At 37.9% G+C, this 20,932-nt stretch overlaps 1 protein-coding gene and 1 pseudogene across 4 annotated transcripts in view; one reads left to right on the top strand and one right to left on the bottom strand.

The window, feature by feature from the left end:
• Nucleotides 1-20,932, top strand: part of PRKD1 (protein kinase D1) — a 310,996-nt gene that overhangs the window by 93,414 nt on the left and 196,650 nt on the right. The gene's annotated exons all lie outside the window — the stretch shown is intronic.
• LOC148107105 (U6 spliceosomal RNA) lies at nucleotides 3,988-4,088 on the bottom strand (annotated as a pseudogene).

Raw genomic sequence — 20,932 nt, 5'->3', positions numbered from 1 at the left:
GCAAACAAGGGCAAGCTCTCTTGTCTCTCCTCTAAGGGCACCAATTCTACCATGAAGGCTCCACCCTCATGACCTAATCACCTCCCAAAAGCCTCATCTCTTACACTGGGGATTTGAGTTTTAACATATGAATTTTGGGGGTGGGGTGTGGGGACACAAACATTCAGTCCATAGCAACAGCTTTTACACTCCACTGAAAGATAAAACTGTTAGCAAAGCTAAAGGATCCCTAACCAACTTTTTTAACACAAGGAAGAGTCAGAGTAAATGGAAACTTCTGCAGGATTATTAATGATATGGTTGTGGATATATATTTAATAGAAAAAGAAATCATCCAAGCAATTATAGTAGATAATGAAAAGAAGTTTATGTGTTGGACAGTGAATGATGAGAATTTAAAAATCGAGTAACTTTCCAGATTATTTAAATGTGTTCATGGCTAACAATTTTTCTATCATTATGTTTCACAAGTTTCATAACAATAGATGGAACAACAGTAAACCATATTTAAAAAGAAAAAGAATGAAAATCAACTCCATACCACTATGGTTCTCTTGTGCCACATGGTTAGTTTGTGTGTTGGTTCTTTGTTTGTTTGTTTGTTGTTGTTTTTTAGTAGGCTGTGGTGGTAGCTCAGGATCTCTGCCTTTCTCTCTGTTCTGCTTTCTGTGAACTGCTAATGAAAATCTTCCAAGGGGAGTTTTGATTAACGACTGACTTGGTTCCATTCCTTAAATTCTTCCCTTTGCCTGTACCCACATTGAAGGTAGAAATATTTTTTTTAAGTTAATGGAGAAATGAGTATTATTAATGTGTAGAACACTGGCACCACGTTGAAACTGGTAGACATAAGAGCTTTTATAATTTCTTTAGTTTACCTGGAAATAAAAATGGGGTCTGGAATTGTGCTGCATGAGAAGTACAGTCGGAGTGGTCAGCGGACTAGGTGTCCACTTTAAAGACTTTTGAAGTGCATACATTGTTAATGGTCTGGGAAGAACCCTGAGACAGGAAACTCTCCAGATAGGTGGATGTTACATGATCCATTAGGTTGAATTCTTAGTGAATGGTCCGTTGCATAGTTCTGTAAATGGTTCCAGGCTTTCCAATTAAGTACAACTTGGATTAACGGTTAGGTTGTTATCAATAAATTTCCCCACATTTTCTCTTTTCATATTCAGACCTCAGTTTATGCCAAAGGCTTGTATTATGTACTTGGATTTTCCTCTCATTGTTATGTTTAACCTCTTGCTTGCAACAGTTTCCTTCTAGGGACATTTTGAAACTGAAGGTCTGGAATGGGTAGGTGAAAAGATGTTGGAAGAATATAAATCATGAGACTCTCAATGGTATCCTTGTTAACTCTGATCTTCTAGTGGACTGGAAAGAAATGGCTGATTACCATCTGTTTGATTTAGCTTAAATACTTTAGATACGTCTAATGGTAGTTTTGCCATGTCGTGATTAATTATTTAATGTTATAGGACTGCGCAGTTGACTGTGGTAATTTTTCTTTGACGATTAAAAGGTTATTTGATGCACATTTTTAGTAGCTTTTTAGCTTTAAAGGTGGTAAGAAACCTCTGAAATCGAGCTTGGAAGAAGAGCAGGGGAGTTAGAGTAGCCATTGATTTGAATGACACATTTTAGAAAACTAGTTTTTAAGACACAAAGCACTTTGCATCATTCATCTATGTTCAACCACATATTTTGTCATCTTCTTTTAGATTAGTGCTTATTTAAATATTAAGCCATCCTTTCCACTACTTATACAATCACACAATTCAGGTTCTTAACCTATATTTTGCTTGGTCATTAATATTTTTGCACTGTAGCTCATTAAATTTCATGAAATATAATTGGCTTAGTTTTGAGTGCTAAGGAATCAGTGATGGAAGAGAACAGAGTCAAGGGTTTTGTGGCAAGTAGATACAAAGCTGTATTTGTGTTGGTGCCAGCAGCGGAGGCGGCAGGGAATCGCTGAGAGGGCGGCCTGCCAGCCTGGGATCCAAGCCTACACCAAGGAGGGAGGGTTTTGAATATCCCTTTGAGAAAGTGTATCAGAGTCAGGTGTGCAGACTGTGGTTGGGGCGCATGCAGACATTAGGGGTAAGCTGGTTGGGACGTGAAGGCCCAGGATGGGACAGGAGAAGCCCAGTCCCTCAGTACACTGGCCCAGTCAGGAAGCTAGGACTCCATAGGAACCTGAGACGGCCAGAACATAACTAGGGCACCACGAGCGAGGAGACATTGATAGGCAGCCAACGCTGCTCTCCTGCCTCGGGAGGTTTCTTAAGTGCTTTTTGTTAGACTGCCGGGCTCAAAGCTTGGCTAGATGAAGACTGGGTAATTTGCCACACCTGGCAAACGCTGACTTGGATTGCCCGCGTAGCCACATCTGACTGGTGCTGACAGTGATGAATTATGTCACGGTACAGCACGATACAGTCAAGCGAGGTCACGAGCAAAGTGCTGTTTTCTTTGTGGTTCCTTCCCTTCTCCTTCGATATTTTAACTCTGAAATAAAGCTGAAAGGGAATTTAGCTAGTGAAGAGAATAAAGCCAGGTTGGAGGAAAGTCTGTACATATCCATTCATTAATTCAGTCTTTCATTCAACAAAATTTTTTTTGAATGCCTTAGTATGTAATTCCCCAAAGTGAATGAATATTCATTTATCTTTGAAATTCAAATTCCATTTTACTAATGAACAGCTCAGTGTTTTACCCAGAGGTACAGAGTTAGCAGAGGCAAAATTAATTTGGATCCCAAACCTCTTGCTTTGTGTAATCAGTTCTTCAGGTCTCTGTAAAGTCCTGGCTTGAACCAAAGGTGGGTTTATCTTGGCTATGAATGCTGTCTGTCTGACCAAGAAATAGTAATGAGATGCATAATTTATATTGAGTTGGTGCTAAGCACTTAAGAGGTCAGAATGGGAACAGGCTGCCACAGTTGATATGAATTGCTAATGTCTGTAGAGTATTTTCGATGTGTTCAGCTCTGTGGTGTTGAGGGCGTGTCTTCTATTATTTTACTTAATGCAGTTCAAGTAGAATTAGGTGCCCTTTGAGCAGTCTTTACCTCTGAGACTCCACAGACACGGCCACACCCTTTCCCCCAGGACTGGGACAAGACTGATCCCCCTGTGGGCATTTGCTCACATACACAGTCTTAAAAAGCAACAAAGAATTCTCACTTGGCTCAGGTCCTTGGGAACTCAGTCTGGAGAATTCGGATTTTCCCTATTATACTTTTGTGTTTTTTTTTAGTATTTGACAGGCAAGATGTTTTGTCTTATGTATATAAAAATTAAGTAAGTGTACCAGCATCAAATATGTACTTTCAGTTGTAAAGGGTACCCACGCCAACTTTCTGGGTGCATAACTTCACATTTTAAAGTTGATTTTGCGCTACTTAATACACACTTATCCCCCTTCGGTGAATAAAGGCATGCTTTTGCAAAGACCACTTTGGTTTCTAGAGTATTTTTGTAGTTTCTAGATTGTGTTTTCATTTTCTCTTAAGTAGGTAAGAGAAGTTTTAACAAGAAATATAGCCGAGCACATTCCTCTCGGTAGCGTGCAGTATGGTTAACATGCTGATGACAGATTGTGTATTCGACCTAGTTATTTAAAGAATTGTTCTTTTATATCATATCAAAGTCAAATTATATTCAACTTAATGTTCTGAACATATCCAGGTATAGGTAGTTTTGGTAATGATGGCCTGTATGCTGTTTTTTTGTCCATTTAATAGGCCTTGGATCTTTTTAAAATTGAGATAATTACAATATATGGTTGTAAGAAATAATACAGAAAAATTCCTATATAGTTTACATGGTTTCTCCCAATGGTAACATTTTGCAAAACTGTGGTATAATATTACAACTAGGGTACTGACTTGATGCAATCCACCGTTCCCCCGTTTTACTCAGATTTTCCCAGTTTTGTGTGTACTCCTGTGTGTGTTTTTATTTAGTTCTATAAAATAAAAATATGGAACACATAATGAATTTGTGTGTCATCCTTGTGTGGGGCTCACACTAATGTCTCTTGTCCAATATTAGTATATATGCTGTGGAAGTAAGCACAGACCCACAGGTCTTGGGGGTTTTTTTTGTTTTGTTTTTTTGTTTGTTTTTTTTATGAATCAGGGCTGCCTTCATGGGTCTGTGACCAGAGCATTCAGTTAAGGTTTAATGCTGTGGCTTTGCTGGCTTGAAATCCTTAGTTTTATGTTTGAATTTGTGTTTTGTAAGTAAAGTCTGTTGGGATAATGGAGCCTGCCCATTCTTTTCCCTGCTTGCTCCCCCGCCTCCTAGGACCTCAAGGACCTGGCCTCTTCTTTCTCACTCCTGTCCCACAACTGCTGCTGCCTACAGTACCTGGTGGTGATGGGGTGGGCTCTAGAACAAGAGCCCAGGATATTTCAGAACTGGTCATTGATGCAGTTGTCCCCATCCCGGAGTGTCACAATGGTGCCTCAATGGGTGAACTTCTCACCTATCCCAATTTAGGTGCCTGATGCATCCTTACACAGAGATTTTGGGTGCTCCTGGGGATGGGTTGGGTGGTGTGCCTTGGGGAAGGGACATCCCTGACTTGACTTCCCCTCTCCCAGTAGGTGTGCAGAACATTGGTTTGCAGCTGGAGGGAAAGGAGACTCAGTACCCAATGGTGGGGGGGGCAGTTTGTGTGCACCTGGGGGCAAATACGGGCTGGTACCCCAGGTCTACAGTCACTCTGCTTGTAACCCTGTGCCTGAGGGATCACAACACAGACTCGCAAATAAACACTACCATGGCAGGTTGAGAGAGAAACTGCAGAGGAAAGGAAAAATCTTGGTATTTTAGTACCTTTAATGGAACTTTTCTTCTGCCTTTTGAACATAGGGCCCCACATTTTCATCTTGCACAGGGCCTGCAAATTATGTAGCCCATTCTGATAGGCATAGTGTTATCTTCAGCAATCATTTACTATACACAGTGCCCACTTGTTTTCACTGCATCATCCTATATTTGCTTCAAATTTCAGTGACATAATAAGAAGATATTCAGTGAGACTGTGTGGGGACTAGAGCAGCACAAAACCCATAATGATATAAATATGTGGTGGAAAATTACAATAAAACCCTTGCATCTTCCACTTTAATTTTGCCTCAAGGAAATGGCAAAATGCCCAGCTGGCAATAACCAGTTCCAAATGAGCTGCCAAAACTGCTAGGTGCTGAAATATATAGTTTGTTGCTCTTCCCCATTTTGGTGCTTGACTATAGGTTTTGAGGTTGGTGTTTCAAAGCCGGAGCAGGTGCCTGCCACCTGGAAACATTTTCTTAAGTGGCTTGCTAATATCAACACAATGAGACCTATTGAAGTGTATTTTTAAATAACACTGAAGCTGCTTTACATGTGTATACATGTCTATTGAAATACAATCATAAATAGGCCTAAAATGTTTTCATCTGGAATTCAAAGGGATATGATTTGTGTCTTGGAACAATAAAGGATTTTTGTAAAAAGGAACATGCTGATGGAAAACATTTAGATAAAATTAAAATATTTGAAAAGTTTGTAAATGTAGGTTGAAGTACCGGCATAACAAAATTAGATTGCTTCACCTTAGAACCCTACACACGGAGGTGCCTAGCACAAATCAGGCAGCAGAGCTAGTGAGGGTGAGGTGATGGTGAAGAGTAAGTACAGTTGTTGGGACACCTGTCAGTCTTGGAGGCCAAGGGACCCCCCTTGTTTCATTTGAAAGAATTAGCTTCATTTCTGTACTTGTAAATACATTTACACATCAGATCATTTCTGGATGCCGAAAGGCAGTTCCTTGTCTCCAGTTAAGGTTTTTCTTGTCCTTAAGCTAGTGCTAGAATTTTCCGTGAGCATCTCTGTATGTAGATTGCACTAGGGATCAGTGAATGTCAGAAGTTTCCGAGGTCAGTTTTTGTTTTAATGCTTGTCTGAACAATCTGAACTGTGTCCCAGTGCTCATCTAACCAAACAACTACTTTGTTTATAGTTCTGTCTGACCTGAGGTATACTCTGCATAATGCCCCGGCTGTTTTCTAGCTCAGACTACATAATTCAGACTGGGTCTAGCAACATGAAGTCCAGGGAGAGAGGGTTCCTTGAAATCTAGGATTACAAAGAATGCACTTTCAATATTAGTTGCATATCCTATGCCCTTTCCCAACCCTAATGCTAGGTCCCAAAATAAGAGCAACATACTCAACAAGCAAACAAACAAAAATCAACAACCGCCCCCCCCCCCCATTTAATAGTCTTCTCTTCTCCCTACTCAGTCTTACAGAGTTGCTAATTAGAAGGAAAATATCCAAACAATCCTGTAGGAAGAAGAAAGAGACCCAGCAGGGGACACAGATAATCTGTAAATTAGGTAATTAGTATAAGAATAATCATGACTCTGTTGTCTTTGAGTGCTTTTTCATGTATTTGGTGCAAGTAAACTGTTCAAGTCCTCCTGTGGTTGGTGAGATCCACCACTTGACCTGCTTTCCCTCCTGGGCGTTTATTTGCCAAGCAGATTGGTCTTCATTCAGACATCAAAGACTGAGTGGGTGATGCCTCTGTTTTCTTAGTACACTCTTATAAATCTGGCTTTTTTCTCCAAACATTACTTTCATTTTCTAATTTTTCCTTTCTCCAGCTTGCTCTCATTTCCTATCTTGCCCTAACTTTTAAATTTTCCTCTCTCCTCTCCGTTGCATGTCCCCCTTCGTTGGCAACTTACACATCCTTGTCTCCCCTTGTGGTGATTCACGCTTCCCACCAACACTGAAGTGTGCTCCTGTTGCAGAGAGCGGGGGCAGGGCTCTGGAGGCTCCATCACTCACCAGCCTTGTGACTCTTAGCTTCCCTAGCTTCCTTGCTTCTCTCTCCGCATCTGTGAAATGGGGATGATGACACAGTTTCGACCTCGTAAAGTTGCCATGAAGATTAAATGAGTTATTCCATGTCACATACTTAGAACAACGCCTGGCATGGAGAAGTGCTTAACAGATGTTAGCCATTCTTACTTAATGTTTGGTTAATTCAGTTTTGTGACTCTTGAATCTCCTTTTAGTGTCTTATATTTCTGGCATCGCCTGTTAATATCCTAGATAACTGGGGTTCCTTGGGATACATTTGGAAGATGCTACTCCTCAGGGTATGTTTAGTGTTGCCATTTTTCTCGAGTCATTTTCCAAGGAGGGCAGTTTGAGGTGGCAGTTCTAGAAGTAGAGTCTCTCTTATGGTGAAATCCTTCCTTTGTAAGCATCTTTCCACCGGTATGCGTGCCTTTTGTGTGCCCTTTCTCCCGATGGGACAGTAATGTGCGCTTACATCTTGCTACCTCAGGTGCAGTCTGCGGACCTCAGCGTGGACATCACCTGGGCACTTCTAATTGTAGATCTCAGGCCCCACCCTAGACCAACTGAATCAGAATCTGCATTTTAGCAAGATCCCCAGGTGATTCATAAGTACATTAATGTTTGAGAAACATTAGGCTAGCATTTCTGGGTCTGGAGCACCAAAATTCTGCTCTAGGGAACTAGGAAGACATCAACCTAAATTCTGTTTTACAATACATGATATTGACTACTTCTGCAAGTATAGCACTTTAAACCCTATGTGATTTCCTGGAAAACCTATATTGGCATTCTCTTGGGTGTAATTGTTATCGATTAATGTCATGATTAAAAGTGTAGCTTAGGTCTACTGGGAGCTTTAGCTCATTGAAAGAAAAAAAAAACCCTACCTCATTGATTTGAAGCCCTCAGTCAGTCATTCTTACCTTTTCAGAAAACACTTCAGATAAATAGCAATAATCTTAGCAGTGAGAGATTTGTCTCAAGGGATAATCTTTCCAACAATGACTTGCATTGATTAAGTTCATTGCTTTTTAACTGTTCACTTTGTTGCTGTGGTAACTCTGTTTTAAAAATTAGGATGCATTTTCTTAGCTGGGATTGAGTGTGGGGAGGGTAGCACAAAGAAGCACATTTGGGCTTCTACTACTGGTTAGAGAACTTGCTGGCAGTCTAGTGCTTTTGATGTTTTCTGAATATTGCTTTGTTGAAACAAGGTTCTGGTAAGAGGAGGCATTGAATGTGTTTAAGGGGTAGACAGCGTACGGAAGGGTCAAGCTAGTATTATGATTCTTGGTATCTCTACCAGGTACCAAGAAAGGACCCAAAGTGCTAGATTATTAGCTGGAGCACTTTGCTTTCTGAACAGTTTAGTTTTATAAACTATGTGTTGTTTGATTGTTACCTTGCTTTTTGCGTACCTTTATCTTTATGGGTGGGTGGAACATTTGGAAAATCTCCAGATTTCTGTGGTTGTGGAGAGTGAAGACTCAGCTTGCTAGATGGAATTTTGATTTACCAACCACTAAATGGAGTGTTATTAACTCATTCAGCTCCCTCGGCTAACATGTGTTCTTTATAATTGCAACGATAAATATTAATTAAAGATAGAATTTACTTGAGTTTCTGTAACACTTACTGCCTCTCCATAAAAAGAGACAGCAGAAATATAAGACTGGTATTATCTGTCTCCCATACTTTGCCTTACAAAAGTAATTTTCCCTGGAGTGCTTGGGTGGCTCAGTTGGTTAAGCAGTCCGACTCTTGATCTCAGCTCGGGTCTTGATATCAGGGTTGTGAGTTCAAGTTCTGCATTGGGCTCCATACTGGGTGTGGAGCCTACTTAAAAAAAAAATCTTACTAAAATATAATTCAAATCTTGTGTCTCTGTTACTTAAAATTCCCTGGTGCTTCCCATCACCCCCTGAACAGAACATGACTCATGAAGACAGCTTCTGACCATTTCCTATGTGTACCTGGAGTTCTCCACTGTACCTGGAGAAATACTTGGCATTTTCCTGAATACTTCATGATTTCTCAAACCTATGGACTTCTGACCATCCTGGTTCTTCTAACCTGCATGACATTATAGCCCCTTACCACGCTCCCTTTTCTGCCTGGTGTCATAGCTTCAAGGCTCAGCCCAACTGTATGACCTCTGTGGAACCTTCCTTAACCCCACAGGTTGTTAATCTTGTGTGTTCATACTTCTGCCATGACATTTATCATGTTGTAGTGGTCAGGGTTTTCCAGAGAAACAAAACCAGTAGAATATGGGTGGGGGTGGGGATGTGTGGGGGCATGTAAAAAAAAGTTTATTTAGAAGAAATGGCTTTTGGATTGTAGGGGCTGTTAAGTCTGGAATCCAAAGAGCAGACTGTCAGGGTAGAAACTCTCAGGTGGGAACTGGTACTGCAGTCATGTGGCAGAATCTCATCTTCTTCAGGGAAACCTTCATTTTGCTCTTAAGGTCTGTTAACTCATTGGACGAGATCTACCCAGATTATTGAGGGTGATCTTACTTCAAGTCAACTCATTGTAGATATTTGTCACATCTACAAAATGCCTTTACAGTAACATTTGTATTAGTGCTTGATTTAAAATACTGGGTACTGCAGCCTAGCCAGGTTGACGCATAAAGCTATCCAGCATACATGGCATACTGCATACAGCATACATGGCATACCTGTGTTTCCACCTTAGGACTGTGAGCTCTCTCAGTCATAAACAAACATTAGCCGTAAGTAACTAAAACATTATTTTATAGATTGCTTAAAGTGAAATTAAAAAATACTATTTCTACCATTTATTATTGTTTTAAAGATTTATTTATTTATTTATTTAGAGAGAGTGAGCACATGCAAGTGGGGGAGGAGCAGAGGGAGAGGGGGAATCTCAAGCCGACTCCAAGGAACCTGACAAGGGGCTCCATCTCAGGGCCTTGAGATCATGACCTTGAGCCACAATCAAGAGTGGGACACTTAACCAATTGAGCCACCCAGGCACCCCAGTATTTCTACCATTTAGATGTATTAGTCCTTAGAAACTTGAGTCAATTTGCCCATGATTTATAATGAAGTTCCCCACTATTACTTTGCTAATAGTTTTAAATGAAAGGAAACAGAGGAAGTAGTGTATTTATTAGCAATAATTGATACATTATAATTGGTAGAAATTCATTATATGCCTTAATATTAAACTTGTAAAATATGGCTATAACAATGAAAGAAAAAGATCTGTGGAAGGATTGAGATTAGCTTGTTTTAAAAATAAGAGATCTATATCATTTATGTAAATATATGCTATTTTTTTTCACTCAGAAAAATCCTTAGTATATATAATACTAAGTACAGTTGCTTAAAAAGTGTTTAGTGTCAGTTTTTTTTCCATCTTGTGTCACGACTGAAAAGGCAATTCCCTTATTTTGATCCTACCTTTATAATAAGTATTTGAAAATATAGCTCAAAACTCTTTTCTCTCAAAACTTCCAGGATTAATTAGCATATTTTGATGTTCTTTTTTCTTAGTAATATTTGTGTATGTGTTCGCATTTGCTCTTTTTAAAAAGCTTACTATTATGCTGTTACATAACTTTCAAACACCATTTTACACTAATCGTTTGACTCTCTTAATATCACTTTTTTTTTTAAGATTTTATTTATTTATTTCACAGAGACAGCCAGCGAGAGAGGGAACACAGCAGGGGAGTGGGAGAGGAAGAAGCAGGCTCCTAGCAGAGGAGCCTGATGTGGGGCTCGATCCCAGAACGCTGGGATCACGCCCTGAGCCAAAGGCAGATGCCTAACGACTGTGCCACCCAGGCGCCCCTCTTAATATCACTTTTTAACACCTGCACCTGGGTTCATTATTTAAGGCCAAATTCCCATTGTCTAACTCAGCCTCCTTGTCTTTCCTGCTACTCTATATCCATTTTTTTCCTTGGCACGTGTGTTTTTCCTAGTGGCCCTTGTTGAAATCTGAATCACTAACCTTGGAGTACACATCAACCTTTCTAGGTCCCCCACCTTTCCCATCCAATCAGATGTTTGGTGAATTCCAGTAATTGTCTTTTCCTGAGTGTCTCACCTTCACATCCTCTGTTTTTATTTCAACAACTGTATTTTCAGCTTGGATTATTATTATCTCCTATGTAGGTTTTTGCAGTAAACTTCATGGACCAGTCACTCCCTCGTCAAAGATATCTCCTATGCTCTCAAAAGTTAATTATGCTAATGTAGTTACTAATAGATATTCACCAGCTCAAAAAAAAAAAAATCAAAACTTGATGGCTTCCCATTGCCAGTAAAATAAAAAAAAAAAGTTTTCCAATCTGGTCATTTACAGTGCTACAAATGTCCAGTTTACCTTTACAGTTTTCTTATTCAATCTTCCTATGTATGGACATCAAAATTGGACTGTTTTAATCAATATGTACAGTGTGTTTCCCCATCTTTGAACATTTGCTGTACTTTTTTCTCCATCTGGAATGGTCTACTCACAATTTCTGCCTAATAAAATACTTCCTGCCTTCTATCTTTTTGTTGAAGCTGTTGGGTCCTTTTTAGCCTTCAATATACAAATATGGCTCAAAGACCAGCATCAGGGAGGGGGACAGTCATGCATGGCCTGTCACATGACTGCTTCATTGAGGTGCAGTTCTTGGTTCTCAAATTTTAAGCTCCAGAAATTTTATTTTTTCCTTCTAGCCAGAGTTGCTATAGTTCCTAGAAGACAAACCCTGCTAATAAAACTTACAAAAAATTTTTATGATCTAGAACTGCTGTTTACCAATTCACAGTGAGTGATGTGCTTTAATGGTGGAGAGGGTATTGCCTCTCCACAGCAAGACATCTGCAAATCAGTAACTGGAAAGGTGCTGAATCGGCCCCAAGTTGAAACATGAGGAATTGGTTGGTCTTGAAGGATATTCCATCCAGGTTGTGCGAAAACCTCGTTGCCTTATTGGGTCACCTGATAAGGTTCTTTTCCTTGGATAATTTGATGTAAACAATGATGGATCTTCAGGTTCTGATCCCTATCCATCATCCCAACTGACTGAATTACAGTTCTCCTTTACATGTTCCATTCCAATAGTGTCATTCGGAAGATGTTGCTTTGTGACCTTGTTTTAAATTTAGCAACACTCTGTCCTTATCAATTAATTTGTAAGGTAATCCAGGTCTACACAACCACATTTAGATCTATCTACAGTGGATGGCAGATCTCATATGTCATGTGTTTGGTTTTGACCGTTCATGGTTTCAAAATGTGCCTTTTGTTTGAACTTACACCAGAATTCTTAAATTGCTTCATGCATTAGATGTAGTCACTTCTGCTTCTCTTACTTAATATGTTTGTGTTGTGGTTATTTGCAAACTGGCCTTATTGACTACATGTCAGGTGTAAATTGCTTGAGAACAGGGACTAGTTTTTAAAATTTTCATTTGTTTTCTTCTGTAGTCTCGAATATGACGACTTTGTTCTTTCCAAAAGTGAACTTTGACATTCGTTCCTTCCTTTACTTATTTTTCCCCCTTCCTTCCTTCATTTTTTTTCCCTCACTCTCCTCTCACCCCTCCCTCCCTCTCTTCCTTCTTTCCTTTTTTCCTTCCACACACATTTATGGAACACCTACGACCTGCCGGGAATATATCAATGTCTGCTAATCGGTTCTAAAACACATAACACTAATAGTATAGTACTACCACTCATTGATGCCCTAAGTTCTTCATCAAATCCATACGACACCAACGAAAGCTACATATGAATACACTGCCTTCCCATTTTGCAAATAAACAGACTGAGGTTCAGAGAAAAAAAAAAAAGGGCTTTCTTAAAACCACACAGTTTGTGAAATAGCTCGGATTTAAGCTCAGGACTGTTGCCTCAATTTATTCTTTTTTTTCTGTTGTTTATTGGTGTTCATTGGAGGCATCTTTATGGTTTAAGGTACCGTGTGCATTAGTTGCATGTGCCAACTTGGCTAGGCTGTGGTGTCCATGTGTTGGTTCACCACTAATCTGAGTATTGCCATGAAGGTATTTTGTAGAAGTTACATCCGTAACCAATTGATTTTAAATAATAATGTGGGTGGGCCTTATCCAATCAGTTGAAGGCCTAAAGAACAAAAACTGAGAAGAAATGTCAATATAGCATTAGGGCACTTGGCTGCCTCAGTCAGTAGAGCATAAGACTCTTGATCTTGGGGTTGTGAGTTCGAGCCGCATGTTGGGTGTAGAGATTACTTAAAAATAAAATCTTTTAAAAAATAAAAAAGAAAGCAGCATCAATTTCTGCCTGAGTTTCTAGCTTGCCTGCCTCCACACTCATGTGAGCCATTTCTGTATTATATATTATATATTATATATTATATATTATATATTATATTATATATTATATGTGTGTGTGTGTGTGTGTGTGTGTGTGTGTGTGTGTATACACACATACATATATACAGACTATCGGGTTTTGTTTCTCTGGAAACAAAGATTGGCTGACTAATACAGTTTCTGACAATTAAATTAACAGAAGTATTATACAAAACGTGTTTATTGCATTATCTTAAATTTCCAAATTAAAACAATGTTTTAAATTTAAAATCTATATGGCATACGGTAACATTTTAAAAATAGGTGCAGTTGGTACCAGTGGTCTTAATCAGGTAGGGAGCAAGAGTGGAAAAGGAAGGAGAGGAATGAGGGATTGGATTGTTTTCCTAAAGTGACTGAAACAGAGAATTGAAACAACCTGATGATATTGATATGATATCTGCAGGGAAAGATTTATACATCTGGCAAAGACTTTCTGTCAAGAAGATCCACCAATGACAACAGCAAAGACAAACCTGTTTTTTTTCTTTTCTATTTGAAGTTGGCATTTGGTCTATATGTAGAGTTTATAGTGTTCACAGTTTTACGTTTGGGTTTTACAAGGTACAGCAAATCATGTATTCTCTTGAGACATGGTCTTCCCAAATAAGAAGACATTGAAAAGGGGGCACCTGGGTGGCTCAGCCGATAAGTGTCTGCCTTCAGTTCAGGGTGTGATCCTGGCATTCTGGGATCGAGCCCCACATCAGGCTCCTCCACTGGAAGCCTGCTTCTTCCTCTCCCACTCCCCCTGCTTGTGTTCCCTCTCTCGCTGGCTGCCTCTATCTCTGTTAAATAAATAAATAAAATCTTTAAAAAAAAAAAAAAAAAGAAGACATTGGAAAGGAAAAAGAGTAGTGATTTTAGGATTGCAGTAGAAAAGTAATTTCTTTGTTAGATTCAAAGTCATACAGTCAGTCCATAGACGTTGAGTTTTCTGTTTCTTTGTTTGCTATAAATCAAAGATAACACTCTAATAAACCCCAAAGTCCAAAATGCAGACTTTAATTAAATAAAAATTGGACCAAATCTAGGAACAAAGTTTTAAACTAATGTGAATATTCTGCTTTATTCCCCTTGTCACCTCCCCCTGGGATGGTGTAGCATGGTGAAATTGATTGGAAATACACAGTTAGTGGTAGTAATGTTCTACAAAGTCACTTCAAACACTGAATTAGTAGATAATGAACCACTCATTGCTCCTAGGGAAAATACAGTGTTAATTCCTGGGAGCCTCTGGTCATATTTTTGTTTACCGATAGATACATATTCCTCCTTATGTGTGTTTCTGTTTAAAGACACCTTGTTTACTATATTCATGGCCAGCAACACTATAACTCATGCCTGATCTAACCCACATATTTTCTCCATAGGGCTCATCACAGCCTTCTTACACTTGGGACACTAGATAGCACTTTGGTATAATGCTTGGGGCCCATTTTAAATAAGGAAATCACCAATGGGAAGCCCAGAAAAACTTAAACAAAAACAGTGGCACTTACTAGACTGAGAAAAGTATACTTGTTCACGGTATGAGAGCTGAAACAAGAATGCAGAGTGTCAGCTGGGGATGGGCACATTGGGCAACTCAGAAATTTTGCCACTCTGTGAATGACCCAGAAATGTCTGAGAATGCCCCTGAAAGCACCGTGAATATTGATTTTGGGGTCACAAATCCATATTAGCCAGTAGGCGAATTCACAGATAACAGAATCTGCAAATAATGAGAATCTACTTTAAATAGTTTGGATCTTTCTGGAAGATACATATATTTGTGAGTAAGTAGCCTCCTGCGAAGCCACTCTGTGAGAGAGCGCAGTGCTTTCCCAGTCGTTGGGCTACCAAATATTTTATGTTCGTTTGCAAGATTCTTTAATGAACATTTTTAATCTTTGCTACTGCAGTCTTTTAGGAAGAGAAAATAAGTTCTGTAAATAAACAGATCTCCAAATATGGCAATAGGCTTTCCTCAGGAAACCCTGAGCAATTTCAGGTGTTTGTTTTGAACCACTAGCATGTGTAATAAAATCAACACAAATAAATAAGAAGTCAAAATCCGAACAAAGTAGTTTGTCATCTTTTCCAAAATATTAGTGGAGAAGCAGTTTGTTTTCTTTTACCAAGATTTATGAAGTCAGTTCATTAACATGTCACGTGTTTAACCATGTTAAAACAATTGCTTGTTTAATTGAGGTTTTCACCTTTTGGTGATTTTTATCATATTGAAATTTGCCAAGAAATTAGCAAGTCTACAACTTTGCTTCTTGCGAACTGTTTACGTACTTTTAGGTTGATGCCAATCCTTCAGTTCTTTATTTGTGAAGCACTTATGTGCAAATTTCTGTGCTTAAAAGTCATGAATTAGCAACCCAGGGCTTTTCTTGGCCTAACCAGCTGCCACATCATGGAGGTACCCCCACCCAAGAAAGAGGAGTGAAGGGGAGATGTTATTTATAGGTACTGAAGCAAAATTAGAACTCAAGGGCAGAGGCACTAGATCAGCTGAACTACTGGTGAAATTATTACCATAAAAAGAACAAAAGAAAAAAATGAAAAAGAATCAGAGATGTGGAAGATGATTTGAATATTTTATTGTCAGTGTTTCCACCACTAGACCATTGTACCTTGAAAAAAAAGAAAGGGTGGGTTGTTATTTCTTTATTTTGAAAAGATATTGCAAGCTACTTTTCTTAGCCATATCATAAATTAGAATGGGAGAAAATAGATTTATATTATAGCAAGTAGAATTTAGTTTTTACTAGTGGAAGGAGAGACCCTACCAGAGGACTTTGGTTATGAATATTTATAACCTGAAATACATATAAGAAGTAAATTAGAGAAATTAGCATTGGCAATAATCATATTCATATAGTGACACTCTGACTTGGAAAGAATTATATTAGGTAGTCAGAAAACTTAAGCCTATTGCTGCTTGAAATTATGTATATGTGGATCCTTAATGTTCTGGGCTTGAATTTGAAAGACTCACTCATCAAGATTTTTAGACACATTATATTTGCTTTTGCAAATTAGAAGCTCCAACCACAGATGCAAGTGTACATTGCCATGTGTGGAATTAATGCTTCAGACAGCTTATGAATATGTATGTGTATTTTGGTGGCGCTTCTGCTACATAAGTCTGAAAAGCAGTGGGAAGTGGGTGTAACTGCGTGGAACTGCATATTGCTGTCAGGAAAGTGCAGTTCTCAAAGAAAAAAAATTATAGGGGCAAATTTTCATTTCAGACGTGTCTTCAGAGACAAAATTTTCCAAAAGAGAAAGGCTGATATTTGTCCATTTTAATTAAATTAAAATTTCTGTTGGCATTTTCATAACACAACAACTTGGAAATGTTCTGAGGGCAATGCCGTGTATTTAAAAGTGTGCGTACACCTTCATGATGGTTTCTGGAATGCCTTAAGTATTAATACGAGGTGAGATTTGGATGACGCTTGGTTCTGTAGTTACAGTTGATCCTGATTAAATGGCTCTATTATTCGGATGAGTTTGTTGAGTTCAGCTTAAATTTTAGTGTAAGGTTTAGTTTCTATACGTCCCCTGGGTTTTGATATTAACCAGTGATTACCTCAAAATTGTGTTCATTTCAGCAAAGAAATGCAAAGTAAATGGTAGTGCAGTTGCAATCCCTTCCGCTGTATGGTCGCCAGGCCTCGGTCATGGTACCCGGGTAGAATGGGGAGGGAGAACAGCGAGGCTGACGCGAACAGCTGCTCCTGCAGTGGTGTGGTCTCTCCAGTAGTGGACATGGCTTGAGATTCCTGGGCTCAGTGGGACAAAGAGTCTATACCATTTGAGTGTGGCCCCATGGGTATTTTGAATTAATTACCCATTATGGTTCTTGAAAAGTGGCCTCTTCATAAAAGCTTTAGGTGTTCTGAGAAACCTTGTTACTTAATGTGGCTAAAGCAGGATTAGATTATATTTACATACTTTATATGCTCTAACAGTGCAATTCTGATGCTTTCAGACATTTAAACCATTTCTTTCAGAGCACATTCTGAACATTAAGTTGAACTGGTGATAGTAACATCACCCCTACGGCTTTATTTTATTGAATTAAACTTACTACATTTGACCAATGAGTAAATACCAAAGCAATTTTAATTCATCACTTATATAAAATTTGTTTACAAGTCATACTAATAGCCTTCCTAAAGACCACTTGGTACAGCTTTGCTTTTTTTTTTTTTTTTAAAGATTTTATTTATTTATTTGACAGAGATAGAGACAGCCAGCGAGAGAGGGAACACAAGCAGGGGGAGTGGGAGAGGAAGAAGCAGGCTCCTAGCAGAGGAGCCTGATGTGGGGCTCCATCCCATAACGCCGGGATCACGCCCTGAGCCAAAGGCAGACGCTTAACCGCTGTGCCACCCAGGCGCCCCCCCCCCCTTTTTTTTTAAAGCAGCTTTGCTTTTTTACCTGTTCTGGGAATAGCGATCATCAGGGGATTACCCATTACCCTAGATCATTTATGAAAAGGAGAACAATTGACTGTGGCTTTTTATATGTAGTTAGAATCCCTATACCTTTTAATCACTTTGAAAATAAGACTGTCCTAATTGAGGATCAAGTTTTCTAGACAAAAATATTTCCTATCATTTAGCTCAGGTCATCATTTCTCAATGGATTTTCCTCTTAGAGCTTTTGATTGGATTATGGGAATGTGTTGTTTAGGAACTTTAGAAAGAATTAATTGTTACAAATTTTCACTTGTCTTAAAAACAACCAAAAAACTCCCTCTTGTCTCTTCACCCCTGTTGTTTCTCTAGCCATTCTTTTTTGCCCTTGGCATTGAAACTCAACAAGTCTGTACTTGTCTCTGCTTCTCCTTTAGGTATCTCTTAAACATACTTTAATCACACTGTTGTCCCCACCACTCTGCCAGCAATCTGATTAGGTTCAACAGGGACCTCCAAGTTCCTATCTCCATTAGTCATTGTTTGGTCTTCATCTTACCTGACTTACCCCAGAGCAGCAGAGACAGCACATCTACCCAGATGCCCATAACTCTCTTGTTCCTTGCTTCTCTTTCTCTAGACCTCTTCATGTCAGAGTACCCTAGGGATCAGTACTTGGTTCTCTTCTCTATTTGTACTTATTATTGGAGATGTCATTTAGTCTCGTGACATTAAATGTCATTTATAGGCTGATGACTACCACATTGATGTCTTTATACTAGCACTGTCTCCCAAACATTCAGTTTTCCTATTTCACAAGTTATAGGAATTTCTGGTTCTACATCCAGAAATTTTAATTGGCCAGTTTTGCATCTTCCACCAGAAAAAAAGAAGCCATCTATGAGATGATAAATAAAGATGCAATTTAAAAACTTTGATATTGTTGTAATTAAACATTCATTTTAATTTCCCTATTCAGGAGTTGGGGAATTTACTTCAGATATACAAACTAGAATCACTCAATTCAGGAAAGCACATCATACACGTTTAAGTGATTTTTATGCATACTTGTTGATTGCTATTTCATATTTAAGATTATTTACCTAACAAACTAATTCATGCCAACATAATATACCATGTAATCCTATTGGGAGATATCATTTAGCCAGAGAAATCATTTGCTTGCTTAGAAGTGTTACAAATATGCATATCACTGTTATTTATATATCAATAGATGAAAGAAGAGTGTAGCATTTATAATTAAGTAAGAAACACACATACTAATATGACCAGCTAACACATTTAAAATGATCTTAGTAAATTATGTTTATTTTGCTTCTTTTGTAAATGTTGTTATTTTTGCCTATCTACCAATAAAAAGTTAACTCAACTGTTTTAACCAAGCTGAAAGTTGAATTTTATAACTTAAATATGTAGTTCACAGCATAGGTCTTATATTGTTAGGCTTAAAAATGTCTCAAATGATAATAATGAGCATCCTAGAACATTTTGTGTTCTGCTAAGTGTCTTGAATGATTGTTTTAATACCTAGAGTTTGGCAATATTCCAAATTAATATATTTATCATTCTTAACCTTATTGGTCAATTTTACTGTAATTTCCCACTGGAAAAGAACTCTGTTTTGAAAGCAGTTTCAGACAGTTTCATTTCAACCATAAAGTCACCAAAATTATACCCATTCCTAAGTTAACAGTACTACTCATGTTGAAGAAAGGACAAAGATTCCAGCAATGTTTATTAGAATTTATTATATGAAACTTAGGTGAGAATATAATGGGAACATGAGTTATTTAACACACAATGTTGCAAAACTGTGGTTAGAATATGGAGGTAGATAAACTTTTCCTATATCTCATGTGATTCCAAAACAGGAAGACATTTTTACTATGTAAAATAGATTAAAAGTAAGTATATATATATATATATATATATATATATATATATATACACACACACACACATAAATCAATATGTTTGAAATAAAAATAGAAGAAAAACCTAAAAATAGACAAAAGCAAAATGATTTAGGGGTGACATTTTCTGGCTTTCTGTATTAAGATTCTCAATACATTTTTTAAAAATTTTATTGAAGAATAATTGACATATATAATATTATATTAATGTTTTAGGTATACAACCTATACCTAATGATTTGATGTTTATAATCATTTACAGAATAGTCACCCCAATAAGTTTAGTTACCATTTGTCACCAAAGTTTTTATATTATGCTGTATTTTATGTCCCTGTGACTAATTTTTTATAATTGAACATTTGTACCTCTTAATCCTCTTCACCTGTTTGCCCACTTACTCATCTAATTCCCCTCTGCAACTATCAGTTTGTTCTCTGTATCTATGAGTCTGTTTCTCTTTCGTTTGTTTTGTTTTTTAGATTCCACATGTAAGTGAAATCATACAGTATTTTCCTTTCTATGTCTGACTTATGTCACTTAGCATATACTCTCTAGATCCATCCATGTTGTTGCAAATGGCAAGATTTCATTCTTTTTTATGGCTGAATAGTATTGCATTGTGTATTTATACCACATCTTTATCCCTTCATTCACCATTGGTTACATGGGTTGCTACCATATCTTGGCTATTGCCAATAATGCTGCAGTGAATATAGGGGTGCATATATCTCTTTGACTTAGTGCTTTTCTTTTCTTTGGGTAAATAGTCTGTAGTGGAATTACTGGATCATATAGTAGTTTTATTTTTAATTTTTCGAGGAACCTCCATATTGTTTCCATAGTGGCTGCACCAATTTACATTTCCACCAAGAGTGCATGAGAGTTCGTTCCCTTTTCTCCACATCCTCACCAGATATTATTTCAGATTCTCAATAAAGTTAATGGTATGATGAACTATTGGATGCATTTGTTGACTAGAAAATTAATATTGATGTCATTTACAGAATTCATGAAAATAATACGAGTGATATGCAAAGGAAGATATTCAGAGAATGAAAATAAATTTTCATATAAGAAAATAGTTATCAAAGTTGAAAGGAAAAATGTTCAACTTAGTAATATTATAGAAATGTAAATTAAGTGTGCATATTACTGTCTATCTACTAAATTATTAAATAACTAAAAATTATAAATGCATCTTAGTTGAATTTATAGGGACATGTGTGAATTCACACAATGATAAATTGGAAAAATTTATCCTTATATTGGGAGGGCAAAAACTGGTTATTCCTTTGATTCTATCATTTGGCTTCTCTTTCTGAGACTTTTCCTTGAGAAAA

The sequence above is a fragment of the Ursus americanus genome, chromosome 35 (genome assembly GCF_024610735.1).
Source record: "Ursus americanus isolate L20-20 chromosome 35, mUrsAme1.1.p, whole genome shotgun sequence".
NCBI classification, from domain to species: domain Eukaryota; kingdom Metazoa; phylum Chordata; class Mammalia; order Carnivora; family Ursidae; genus Ursus; species Ursus americanus.
This window is presented reverse-complemented; position numbering and strand designations above follow the sequence as displayed.